The sequence below is a fragment of the Phasianus colchicus genome, chromosome 3 (assembly GCF_987193195.1).
Source record: "Phasianus colchicus chromosome 3, bPhaCol1.hap1.1, whole genome shotgun sequence".
Taxonomy (NCBI): Eukaryota; Metazoa; Chordata; class Aves; order Galliformes; family Phasianidae; genus Phasianus; species Phasianus colchicus.
In genome coordinates, this window is record NC_143438.1 from 39,891,121 (window position 1) to 39,904,673 (window position 13,553).

The 13,553-nt window shown below is 36.6% G+C and overlaps 1 long non-coding RNA gene across 1 annotated transcript; it reads left to right on the forward strand.

Moving 5' to 3' along the window:
* Positions 1 to 793: 793 nt before the first annotated feature.
* On the forward strand, positions 794 to 5,295 carry LOC116226523 (uncharacterized). The gene is made up of 4 exons (XR_004166337.2): positions 794 to 837; positions 4,537 to 4,587; positions 4,657 to 4,733; positions 4,830 to 5,295. It is a non-coding gene; the product is annotated as an uncharacterized LOC116226523 (long non-coding RNA).
* The last annotated feature ends 8,258 nt before the right edge of the window (positions 5,296 to 13,553 follow it).

A 13,553-nucleotide genomic window follows, 5' to 3' on the forward strand; every position in this document is an offset into this window, starting at 1 on the left:
ACAGCCACATCAGAATACTAAAAAGGACATTATTCACGTCCTATTTTATCTGATGCTTTCATCATGGACCACAGAGAAAGACCGTAACCCATATATTTTTATGGTTATTTAAAAGGCCCACTTTTAGGACCTGAGACAAGTGATCCAAATGATAAAAATATTTCTTCTAAAGAGAAAGTGATAAACAATTCTGCTGAGCATACACACTTCCTACCAAAATATTCTGTGCCCTCTTCCTGATTTGAAACTCATCAAGTCAAGCAGTAGATGTCCTACCTTCATAACTACTCATAACTCCTTCATAACTTCAAGTCCTACCTTCATAACTCCTCATTGTAAGGCCGCCCAAAAGGCTGCCTGCACACCACCTGCAGTTCTCAAAACAGCTCATTGTTTTGTAAGTACATAACTTTCTCTGGCTTTTTTTTTTTTTTCTTCACACAGCCCTTTATCCTCCATAGGACATAATGACTGTTTGAAGTGGTTAGTGATCAATAAACATCAAATACCCCATCAAAGCATGTCAGGAGAGTTCTTGAAAGTAAACATCAAGAAGTTATATTGTTTAATCAAAGTAAATTGTTAAACCCAGAGATACCATAGTCCTTTCACATATTGTATTGGAACTGTTGAATCACAGCCTGAACCTCTGATTGATCACCTGAGGCAAGTGCAGAGCTGTGGGAGCACAGGTGAAGGCAATTCAGCTGTGTGACCAGAAGGGGTGGAGCCTGGCTCCACCTCTCCTAGGCTCAATTTAAGGGCTGACTGCCACTGAAAAAGGTTCTTTTTCTGGAGATTGCTCCTTCTGGAGTCTCTTGCAAGCCTACAACACTGGTGAGTGCCTTTCATTTATTTCTGATTATCTTTTCCAACATGATAATCTTACTAGCCTAACTTCTCTGTATACTTATTGATCTTACAACATGCATAATTTATCTTCATTGTTAATTTTAGGTACAAGAAATACTCTACATTTTCATCGTTGAACAGTGGCCTAATAAATGAAATTTGTGGTTAAAAATGATTTTTTAAAAAATAGTTATGGTTTAATGGAGTAGCTATATGGTTTAATGGAGTAGCTATTATGGTTTAGTGGAGTAGCTAAACACTAGAGTCTTTCACTGATTTTTCTTCCATCCCTGTATGGTAGGGTACAGAATGGGGGGAAAAAAAAGGTTGAGATAAAAACTATTTACTAAGACAAAAGAAAGAGAAGTAACAGTTATAATATGTATAAATATATATATATGTCTAATTGAAACAAGTTATACACAAAACAATTGTTCATTATCTTTTGAACAGTGCCTTTGGGCGGGGGCCCCTCCCTATCTTCCCCCTAGTTTTATTATTTTTTCACATTATGGCATATGGTAGAATATCCCTTTCGCCAGTTTATGTTAGCTGTCCTGGTGCTGTCTCCTCTCAGCTCCTTGTGTCCCCAGTTCTCCTAACTGGCAGGTCAGTATGAGAACCTGAAAAACTAAAATGTCCTTGTCTCTATGAATAACTGCACAGCAACAACTGAAACATCCATGTGTTATCTGCATTGTTTTTCTCCTAAAACCAAAATACCAAACATGAAGAAAATCAACTCTGTTTCAGCTGAAATCAGGACAAAAATGAAAAATATTTCTACAGAATATGGACAGATCCAATCAGTATTCTGGTTAGGAGAGAGTAAATGCTCACTTGTAATCTTAAAGACATCTGGTAGGTTTTGTGTGTGGTTGATTAAAACAGGAGCAAACACTTTAAAATATCCCAAATTATCACAAAAAAAGTATCTTCACTAGCTGCTTCTTTAACTGTGATATCATAGGTCATTTTCATGGCTGAATCATACAAGACATGACTGAAAAGCTAGAATTTAGGCATTCATCTAGACCAAGGGTAAAACAGCTATTCTTTGCCTACTCAAATAACCACTGAATGCTGCGTTGAAAGGGACACATAAGGATCAAGTCCAACTCCTGTCTCCACCCAGGAACACCCAATATTCAAACCCTATGTCTGAGAGCAATGTCCAAATGTTCCTTGAACACCCACAGTATGGGACTGTGACCACTGCCCTGGGCAGCCTGTTTCAGAGCCCAAATACCCTCCTGTGAAGAACCTTTTCATAACACTCAACACTCTCCCCTGACACAGCTCCGTGCCATTCTCTCAGGCCCTGTCGCTATTATCAGAGAGCAAAGCTCAGCGCTGCTCCTCTGCACCCTGTGAGGAACTGCAGCTGCCATAAGGCCTCCCTTCAGCTATATGCTGAACATTTTGTCCAAAATGATACAGTGAGAGATGGAAAAAGGCGTTGCAGATATTCAAAAAGATTCCATCTACTGGCTTCCATTGGCCAACTAGGTGGGTAACTTTGTCATAAAAGACAATTAAGTTACCTAAACAGGTCTTTCCCTTCACAAACCTGAATTGTCTATGACCAACAGCTGCTCAGTATTTCAATTATATGTTAAGTGTACTGAAATACCTTGACTTTCATCATCCACCACCAGTAAATGTCCTAATCACTAGCTAGGAGGTACTGAAATGATGTTCCCTTGGAGATCTAGCTCAGCCTACTTTATGTGTGAATTATAATCCACTTCATAATTTTCTTCATCATAGTAGTAGAGTTTATTGCTATTGAAATTTCTTAATTTATGTATTTCACTAAGCCAAAGTAATATTCTTCTAAGGATTAGGTTGAATTTGCCTTCTTTCTGCTTGTTTCTCACACATCTCTAGTATTTGCACATAGTCACATCAGGAAAATGTGATACTTACTCTTCTAAACATTATAGGGACAATCTAAGCAAAGTTTATGTAGCATATTTTCAAATGATACCAATACAGTAGTCAAGATACCAGACGTACAATTTGTCTATTCAGAGAAGTTCACAGTTAAAAGAAGAAAGTGAAAGAAAAGCTATCTTCTCTTTGATATATAAAGTTTCACTTTGATTTTGCATTCTACTCGCTTTAGAAGGCAAGATGTTGTCTGGTCCAGCTCCTTAATGCAACAACTAGTCCCAATTACCCTTCACAGATCTTCAGGTGTGTCCCTGAAGACTTGTTATTCTACTTCTGCACACAGAAGAACTTACATGTTTCACTGATAATTTAACAAATCCCTCTTTATATGTCATTTCAGCTGACTCCCTACCTGCCACAGTATGCCCCACTTCTCTTCAATCCAGCTGAGTACCTCAAACTTTTTTAAAGACACAACTGTGAACTTGCAAAGGAAAAGAAAATATTCTTCCTCCCTGGAGATCATTGCTTGTCTTATTAGTGTCTTAGTTATTAGCTACTTGTCTGCTTCCCACGATCGCTAGAGCAGGAGCAGCAGGAACAGGCAGTTTTGCTCCCAAAATCAATGTACAGTCAAGCCGATAGTTAGGATCTGGTTGAGCTGGTTTTAATCTGAGAGAACTGTGCTGAGATTTGAATCAGAACTAGTAAGAAAAACGTGGAAGAGCAAAGGGGGATGGAAATAGATTCAAATATCCGGGGACCACTGTAATAGCTTTCATTTCAGTGCATATAGAAAAGTATCAAGTCAACTGATAAGAGGAAAATATATCCTAATCTTATTGTCACTGAATGTTGAATTGGGAATGAAGTTGGTAAGCTTATCTCAAGCTTCCCATTTTATGTCATTATAATATATCTAAGACAGAAGAATTAGAGTCCTATTCTTGAATGAATTACCTCTTCTGTAGACACAGAAATGTTGTATAGTTTAGTGTCTCATTTTTTCTTCCAGCCATCCCTAAGCACAATCACAAATCTGTGGCTAATTGCCAAATGTCTTCCTCCTTCCTCTATGAGTGATTAAGTTTAACTATCAGGGAAGATAGCGCTCCCAGAAATAAAATGTTTCATGGGGCATTCCCTCTGCCTCATATTCAGATAGGCAGTTATAAATTGATGACACTACATCTGACTTTTCCTTCAAATGCCAAAGCTTTCTCTATGTAACAGCAAGTGAATTCTAACTAGAAAGACATTATCCTTTATGAACTGTTTCACTGCAACTTCATAAATCATCTCTGTAAATGATTTCTCCATGTTACATGAGCAAAATGCTGAACTTATCAATCCTCCTAGCTTTAAGAGTCTTGGGATAGCACAAAGGCATGAAAGCTGAAAGAGCATGCGTTAATTCTTCTGAAAACTCTAGACTCAGCTAATGTAAGAAAAAAGTATGCATGACATTGCTTATTTCAAAGGTACCACTGTCCATTTTCACAAAGAAATATAACTAATGGTAATCTACTATCAGCAAAATAAGATAATGTCATCTGTACATCTATTTATTTGAAAGGATAGTTTTGTTTTTTACTTTCTACTATGGTAATTATCAATTATCAATAATGCTATCAAGCCTACAGTACTTGCAAATTATTATTAAATCAATAATTTTTATATGTTAAAACTATAGGAGTGTTACTAAAATTCAAGGGATTAACCTGGAAACTCTTTGCCATACTGAAATGATGATGGTAGAAATATTCATTCACTGATAATCTTTTACAGTGACTAGCTTCAAGGCTTTGGATCACCTGATGGCTTAAGAAGAGAAAGAAGGTAGATATCCCACAACAGTACATTTGATTAAGTGGATAATCCTATTTGAAACTTTTGTTGGGGTTTCAGGGTTACCCTTGGGATTCTACCAACATGACAAACATCAGTAGCAGAAACCAGTCTTCTTAGTCAACAACTGTTGACAGGTATTGTATATTCGAATTTGATTTTTTTTATGTCCCTAACTTCCTCTACAGATAAAAAGGTTTGAATTTTAAATATCTTATCTTTAATGTCCTAAGGTGTGGAATCAGCATCTGACTGACTGACAGTCACCTTCACAGAGGAGTCCCTCTGGCGTGTACATCAGTGCTGGGTCAATATGATGACATTTTCACGATTTAACTTCTTTCATTATTGACAGAATCATGATCCTTATGCCACTTGGCTCATAAAGACATGTGAAACAGAACTGATTCCTAGCTTGACTGTGTTTGAACAAGAAAGACAGAAAGCAAAGTCACATTGTTGAACAGTGATTTGTCTCAGCACACTACAAAAAGGTAAAGAGAGTCCTCCCCAGCCACATACAAGAGATCTTTGGAAGGGCAAGAGCTTTCTTTGAACAGTATAATTTCAGATTAGAAGAGTGATTCCATATATTTACTAATAAATAATCATCTGATAACCTGTTAAATTACCTGCCAACATCATATTGGCTTATTTATGTATATATATATTTATTATGTGTGAGCTGTCCCAACTGCTAAATAAAATAATAAAACTAAATCAACTCTCTTGTGAAGTTTGCAAAAACAGTCAGAGATATTCTAACACCTGCAAAGCCCTTTGATTTCAATGCCAGCAGAAATTGGAAAATATAAAGGTAAATTCTCTCTGTGTTCCTTTCCAAGAACATACAAAGCTTAGGGTCTGGAGAAATAATCTATTTAATTACAAAATATTCTGTTTACCAGTTAATTTCTAAACTATGGTCTCAATTATGGTCTGCTCCTCCTGCTCTCCTCGTGTGAGTAGAATACACAGATGAGCTACTATAGGTACCTACAGGAGCTTAATTTCCCCAAAATCCTGACTAATAACTGTCTAAACTCTGCAGTCCCTTATCTAATTTTGACAGGTTATACTGCCTTGCTAAAGCAACGTCATTGCTTTTAGTAAGAACAGTGGTCATGACATGAATTGCTTCTGATTTTCTAGCCAGAAAGGTCAAGTGGAACTGTCTGTCTTTATTTATGTCTCAAAGTAATTTAACTTGTACTTATATGATGCAAAAGAATTTGAAAATAAGCTTTAGTCATAGAATATGAATTCAAGACTTCAGTTTTTTCTTAAAGTGAAAAAAGGAAATGCAAGCTCAGAAAATACTATTGGCTAATTTACTTTACAAGGAAAAGCAGAAATTGCAGACATTTACAGAGTTATAGGAATCATCTTTGAAGTAATATTCATACCCTGACTACATTTCCAAATGCAACTGCCAATAGGTGTGTCAGGTTCCACTTTCCTTCCCTGATGGAAGAGGGAGCCTTGGAGCTTACAATAAAACAAAAACGAAACAAAAACCTTCAGTTGATTCCAAGTACCTCTTCATTAACAGATCCAGCACAGGAATCACTGCTTGCACTCTCTATGACTGGTTTAGACTTTGCCTTCAACCGATTTATTCACATACATACATCATTACAGAAATTTTCATACTAAGTAAACAATTGTCTACACGTTATTCATGCTGGCATAAGACTAGTTCACTACTGTATTTAAGGCTATAAATTATCCTTCAATACATCTGAACTACTTCAGTGTTCTCTCAGTCATATGTAGATGCATAAACATACATGCACAGAAAGGGACAGACATATTATGAGTTCTGATAAGTAATTCCTTTGAAAAGGTTACACTGATGATCTGTTTGGAATCTGCATCCTGCCCAGTTTTCTTTTCACCACTTCCCCTCATATTACCTCAAAGTATAATGCTTTCTGGAAATCTTTTTAGCGTTCCTACCTGTTTTAATCCAGTTGCTCAACTAATTTATTTGAGGCTCAGAGAAATTCAACAGTTTGTGCAAGGTCACATAAGTCTTGGCTCTGCCAAAATCAGCATTAAGAACTAAAAACAGTGCACACAAGATAGGGAGAAAAAGGTGAAAACCTCAGTGCTTTGAGGGTTTTTGCTGTAGATAAGTTTAGATAAGTGCTAGCACTGTCAAGAAAGGATTTTCTTATCTGCTTCAGTGAAGCAGGTCCTTGGTTGTGCCATACAACTATCCTCTCACACAGAATGAGCCAGGTTCATCACAGTTTTTCTCCACTTGTACCACTGTTGAAGATAGAGTAGAGTAACAGGCAGTGTTACATTGGATTCTTAAAAAGGGAAGGGCATGACTGCTGGTAGCTACATTAAACCCCCTGCTGCATAACAGACCTGCTATTTGTTCTCTTCTTGGAAGCTGAGAGAAAAATAGGATGCCAGTCCTTCCTTTAAAGTAAAAACTAACTCTTTTTTGCCCTCCTTTTTAAACAGCCTCAACCTTATGTCTGAAAGTAGCCACATTTAAGACAATTGTGTGAAATACAATAAAAAAACAGAGGGCTTATAACAATAGGTAATAAAAGGTAATAAAGTAGTATTTATTTTACTATTACTGTGAGAAAAAAAAGGCTTTGAAAAACTGTAAAGAGTGAGAGCCTCATACATGGAAAAGCTTGTCTCAAAATGTGTTAACGTGTAGTTTCAAAACAAAGCATACATTTCTACTAAGGAAATATGAGGACACAATGGTATATTTTCATAGCATTAAGTGTAGATGAGGTTTTCATGACATATAACCTCTATATACTTCATAAGTATATCAAGTTTAGTTATTAATATTTCTTATCACTACCCCAGCTGCATGTCAACAGCATTACAATTGTTCAAAGTATGTATGTTTTCAGGTCTAAGAACTGAAACTTTTAAAAAGTCTACAGAGAAGGAAAATGTTTCAATTCATTCATTTTTTTCTTTCTTAATTTCTCCAGCCCTCAAAATAATTTGTACTTAAAATGCAACACTATCACCCCCTATCTAAAGGATTAGCATGTTCTTCCAACTGATCCCTACAGAAAAGGAAAGATTTCAGCTGATTGCCAATTTTTCACAATATCTACCCTCTGAAATTCAAATTTGCCTTTATTTTCTTTTTCTCTGATATTTCTTCCTACAATACCACCTTCAAGTTTAGTTCCAAAAATGCAATGTTTTATATGTATTTTAGTCTTGAAAGGGACAGGGTAAAGCAATAGCTGTATCAGGCACCAGATTTTCTTATGCCTCCCAGTGCTGCAGATAGAAAACTCAGATTCTTCTAGTATCCTTTTAGAGTTAGGAAATTGCTCATTATGCACTTACTTTTTTAATTACTTTCCACTATTTAAAAAAAATCTGTGGCCAAACTCCTTGGAGGTTTTCAGTTTCTTTCCTACAGAAAAACTCACAGTATTTGACATGCCCTTCAGCATCAGTACTTTTGCACTAAAATATATCTTCCCTTTGTTCATTATCAAAATCTATTTGTGTATCTCCATTGGGAAATATCTGAACTCATAAAGCAGCGAGAAAAAGCACTAATCCATTCATTAGCTGAGCATTTGATCTTTTCCAAGACGATCAGGACAGAAAAAAAAAAAAAATTGTTTCTGATAGGTCTTTGAAGACATAATATTTTAAAAATCTCTGGAAGCAGATACCAAATGTCTTAAAAGATGTGCAGATACCAAATTATGAAGCTTAAAATTTTTATATGATAGGTAGTTACATGATCAGGGAAAAAAAAATAGAAGAGCAAAATCCCTGCAATATAAAATACTGCTATTCATCTTTATCCAAGATGTTTTTATCCACTCTACTGGTATTGCATCTCTTGCATATTAAAACATAAGGATGAATTATTTTTTTTTCCTAATTCCCTTGATTTTTTCCATTTTCCACCAGCAATTTCATCACCTCTGCAACCCAAAGTAAACCTACAATGTTATATGAAATAGATATGTCAGTATGACTCCAGACATAAGGATGACAAGGTCAGATTATTTTCTTATACACATTTCAGTGAGATTATTTTATGCCTCTAAAAACATTCGTGGAAACACTGCTTAGGCAAGCACTGGAGGAAAAAAAAGTAGTTCAGATTTCCTCTTGCTCCTGTGCGCTGAAATATTTATATGGCACAGATTTTACTTTGGTTCAAATACCCTGAAAGAACAGTTAGGCAGGATTTTAAGATGTGGTAATTTTGTGCTGGCCACGGTGTTAATTTCTCTAGAACCAAAACATAGCGTCATATCAGACACTCCGAAAAAAAACAATTCCTTCCCAGCTGAAACTAAGGCATAAGACTAATAATCTCTCATCTAAGGTAAAAACAAAAGCGTATATATGTGGTCAGATCAAACGTCTTCAAAGCTCAATATTATGTTTGTCACATAAGTACCAAACTATGCAAAAGACAACACAAATATGAAAAACTCAATTGAAGCTTCCTTCAAAAGCCCTCATAGCCACCCCAAGTCATTGTTGCATTTAGCACAACTTTATGCATTTTCTGAACTCCATACATTCTTGTCATCCACCACAACCATCAATAAGGATTTTCACACTTGAAAGTCTGCTATATGAAAAACTTCCTCCTTTTGTTGGTTGGGTTGGATTTTTTTTTGTTGTTTTCTTTTTCATCTTTTGAACTCATCCTTCCTGCACTTACCTTTTGTCCCCTAGATCTTGTTTTGGGAAAGACAACAAATGATCCCACTTCATACTCCTTGCATTACTTAAGTGAAATTGTTTCGTAGCCCCCAGCCAGGGAACCGCATGCTGTATCAACATGGAGCTGGACACGGTGACACTGAGTAATGGCAGGTCACATGCAGGGCAGGCAGACTGTGCGCAGCAGCACTCACTATAAATGGAAGCTCACTTTTCTGGCATATTATTCTTATTCTTGTTATGACAACTCCTGTGAACTGCTGCCTTAAACCATGAAAAGCCTCAGGCACTAGTATGCATAGGGGGATTTTCTAGAGACTTCTAGAAACAAATACTTAATCTGCTCCCTCAGACTGCAGGGTAGCTTCCTTCAAGCTGTCAAGCAGCAATCATTACCACACAACAGAAACCAGACAGGGGCTTAACCCAGAGGCCTTGCAGAGAGCCCCTTCACAGGACCATGTGCCTTGGCACACAGTACCAGCAAACTGGATATGTTTATATTGCTATTCTCTCCAGCATAAAAGGACAATGAGCAAAGAATATGGTTTATCTTCAGGCTCTGTTGTGGGTCTTAATATGGATATCCCGTATAGCAAGCATGCCAGTGATGCTGCAAGAGGCACTGGGAAAAACGGCACTAAAACAGTGATTAAAGCCCTGAGGGATATTGGGTTGTAAACAGTCAGGGAGGGTAAAATGTGCATGGGGAGAAGTGTCACAGCTGAGAGCTACAGCACTGAAGAGAAGTGACCCCTCTACTTACTTCATAGTCTGATGGAGGAATAGGTTACAGAACTGTCAGCATCATAAGGCATAATAATAACTTCTTAGAGAAAATCAAGAATTTTAAACATTGCTACTCTTCAAGTAGATTATATTTAAAAATTACATTTTATGAAAAAAAAAATTGAAATGGAATGTTAACGTCTTTTTTTTTAAATAAAACAAATTATAAAGCCATTTCTGAGAGCTCTTTTTCTAGCTATTTGTTTCCCTTGTATGTCATATAAAATATTACAAATTTTACAAGCATAATATTGTTCCAGTGACTGAACACACTGCCTTCAATTTTAAAGCAAATTTCTACCAAACCGGACATCAGTTTCCTAATTGCAATATGTAATATTCACATTTGAATTAGCTGGGGAAAACAAAAACAAAACAAAACCCTCCACATATTACATCTGAGCTCAAGTTTAATTCTGATATTAAATAAATCTGTATATAATTAATCAAATAATTTGGGAATTAACTACGTTTTTAAATGACTCTTGGAGGGATAACTAATTCACTGAAAAGTTACATGAAATAAATTTTTATATATGTTATAGGTCTTCCTCAAATTAATCTCAAAGTTGTATTATTTTTTATATTTTCAAAATGTATCACTTTCATTTATGTATTAAGCAATGATATTTTACATTTTTTTAATTTTTTTGTCTTGAGCACAGGTTTGCCAATGCATAATAAATGCCACTGAACTCTAAATATATTACTCAAATTTTAAGTGCTGATTTTTTTTTTATTTTTATTTTATTTTATTTTATTTGCTGTTCTTTCGAAAAACTTTTGGATTTTGCATGTAGCTTTTTAGAAAAAGGATTTGAAAGTTGAGGAGAGATGAAGATGGGGATTACTTCATGTACTTATTCCAGGCATTTTCTGTCTTTAAAGTATGGACACAAAGAAACAGCCTCGAGTTATGCCGGGGGAGGTTTAGATTAGATATTAGGAAGAATTACTTCACAAAAACTATGGTTATGTATTGTCTGGGGAAGTGATGGAGTCGCCATTTCCTGGAGGTATTTAAGAGACATGGATGTAGTGCTTAGGGACATGATTTAGTGGTGGACTTGATGATTTTAAGTCTTTTGCAACCTAAATGATTGCAAGATTCTATGGCATTAGCCACGATTTCATTAAGCTTCCATCTTGTGCCTTCAGCATTTCACATTTCAATACATCATCAGTTAAAGTAATCACAAAATCATAGAATAGCTTGGGTTGGAAGGGACCTCAAGGATCATCAAGCTCCAACCCTGCTGCTGCAGACAGGGCCACCAACCTGAGGCCCAGGGCCCCATCCAACCTATTTTCCCATACAGAATTACTATTAATTAGAGAAAAGATAGCAACCATGTGATAACAGGCTACAACTTTGATTTTACATATTATTGAGTCATAGAATTTTCAGAATTGGAAAGGATCTTCAAAGGTCACTTAACCCAACTCCTCTGTAATGAATAGGGACATGCACAGTTAGATAAGTTTGCTCAGAGCCTAGTTCAGCCTGGACTTGAAAGTCTCTGGGGACGGGGCATTAACCACATATCTGGACAGCATGTTCCAGTGCCTCATCACCCTCATTGTAAAAGATTTCTTCCTTATATCTAACCTAAATCTACCCTCTTTAAGCTTGAAAACCATTTCCCCTTGTTCTGTCACCACAGATCTGGCAAAAGAGTCTGTCCCCTTCTTTTCTGTAACTCCCCTTTAGATACCGAAAGGCCACTGTCAGGTCAGCTCGCAGCCTTCTCTTTTCCAGGCTGAACAGCCCCAGCTCTTTCAGCCTGTCCTTGTAGGAGGTGTTCTGCCCCTTGCATCATCTTTGTGGCCCTCTTCTGGACATGCTCCAACAGTCTATATCTCTTCTGCACTGAGGACTCTGCATCTGTACAAAGTCCTCCAGGTGAGGCCTCACCAGCACAGAGTAGAGGGGCAGAATCACCTCCCTTAACCTGTTGGCCATGCCTATTTTAAAGCAGCCCAAGATACAGTTGATTTTCTGGGCTGCAAGGGCACACTGCTGGCTCATGCACAGCTTCTCATCCACCAGTACCCCCAGGTCCTTTCGAGCAAGACTGTGCTCAATCCTTTCACCCCCCAGCTCATACTCGTAGTGGGGTTGCCTTGACCCAGGTATAAGACCTTGCACTTGAGGATAATAATCAATTGTCCTCATAAGAAACTTGGATATATCATAAATTAAGTACCAAAAGATGATGATAGATTATCTTCACTTACCGCATTATATTAACCCACACTAGTAGTTAATTATCTCCCAGTTAAAATGATTCTTTGACGAATGCTTCCTATCATGTAGCTGGTATGAAGATGTTAATGGTGTCAATATTAAATTTTGTGCAACTGCCTGTAATCTGACCAAAGTTCCCATGGTAAAGAAAGAGAAAGTAACAATTTCTAACCTCTGCATTCTTCCTATCAGATTGTGATGATTTGGTTTGTTTTGTTTGTTTTTGGACTCATCCAACCAAACTGAAAACATAAGCAAAAGACAAAGAAAACACAAGGATGTGTTAAAAAACTTGAAATTCATCATCATATACAACAGACAAAAGGGAACAAGGCTGTCATATACCTGTACTTCAGTGTCTTTTAGTTTCACAGGACATGAATTAGTTGAATACTACCTTAGTAGCATACTCTGTTCTCTAAATATTAAGGATTTCGACTCCATCTTAAACTTCTGTAGTCTCTGAGGACTTCCCTTAATTGGAGAGGATAACTTTGCTCACATCCCTGCCCCATGAAGCTCAGCTTATGCATCTTGGTGCAATGTTACAGCATCAAACACATACTAAGTTTTCTGCATCTTGGTAGCATTTCTCTTCCACTCTTCCATTTATGAAGCTGATTGAATGTGAGATAGAAGTAATTAGGATTACAGGTATCTTGATTATAAACATTTCAGACCTGCTTGCCTAAGCTGTAAACTGCTGACCATTGCTTACCATTTGAGAATGCATTTCATTTTCACCAAATTTACTGGAGTGAACAATAGAATGAAATCAGAGAATAACATACATTCAAGATGGAGAGTAATCATACATGCATACCAAACGTGTAATAACATCAACCACAGTAGGAAAGAGAAAGTAGATTTTTCTTGGGTGGCAAAAACTATGAGATGTCCCTGGATTTTGGTTTAGGACCTAAGTTACAGAATATACAACAAAGTACATATCAGCTGTAGACAATAATTGACAATATGAACACTCATTACTAGCTATCAAGGTGTTTTTGTTTGTTTTAAAAACACATTTATAATTAGACTGTAGGGGGACAAGTGTTTTCTTGAATATGAGAGTAAGTTTAAGAAAGCCACAAGTAGAATAAAACATGAACTATGCATATCCTTCAAAACATAAAAATTCCTTACCTTCTGATATATTTGTATGATTTTCCAGAGTTTAAAACATCATTCAGTTTTAAAAAGAAGATTTAGGAAAGCATCA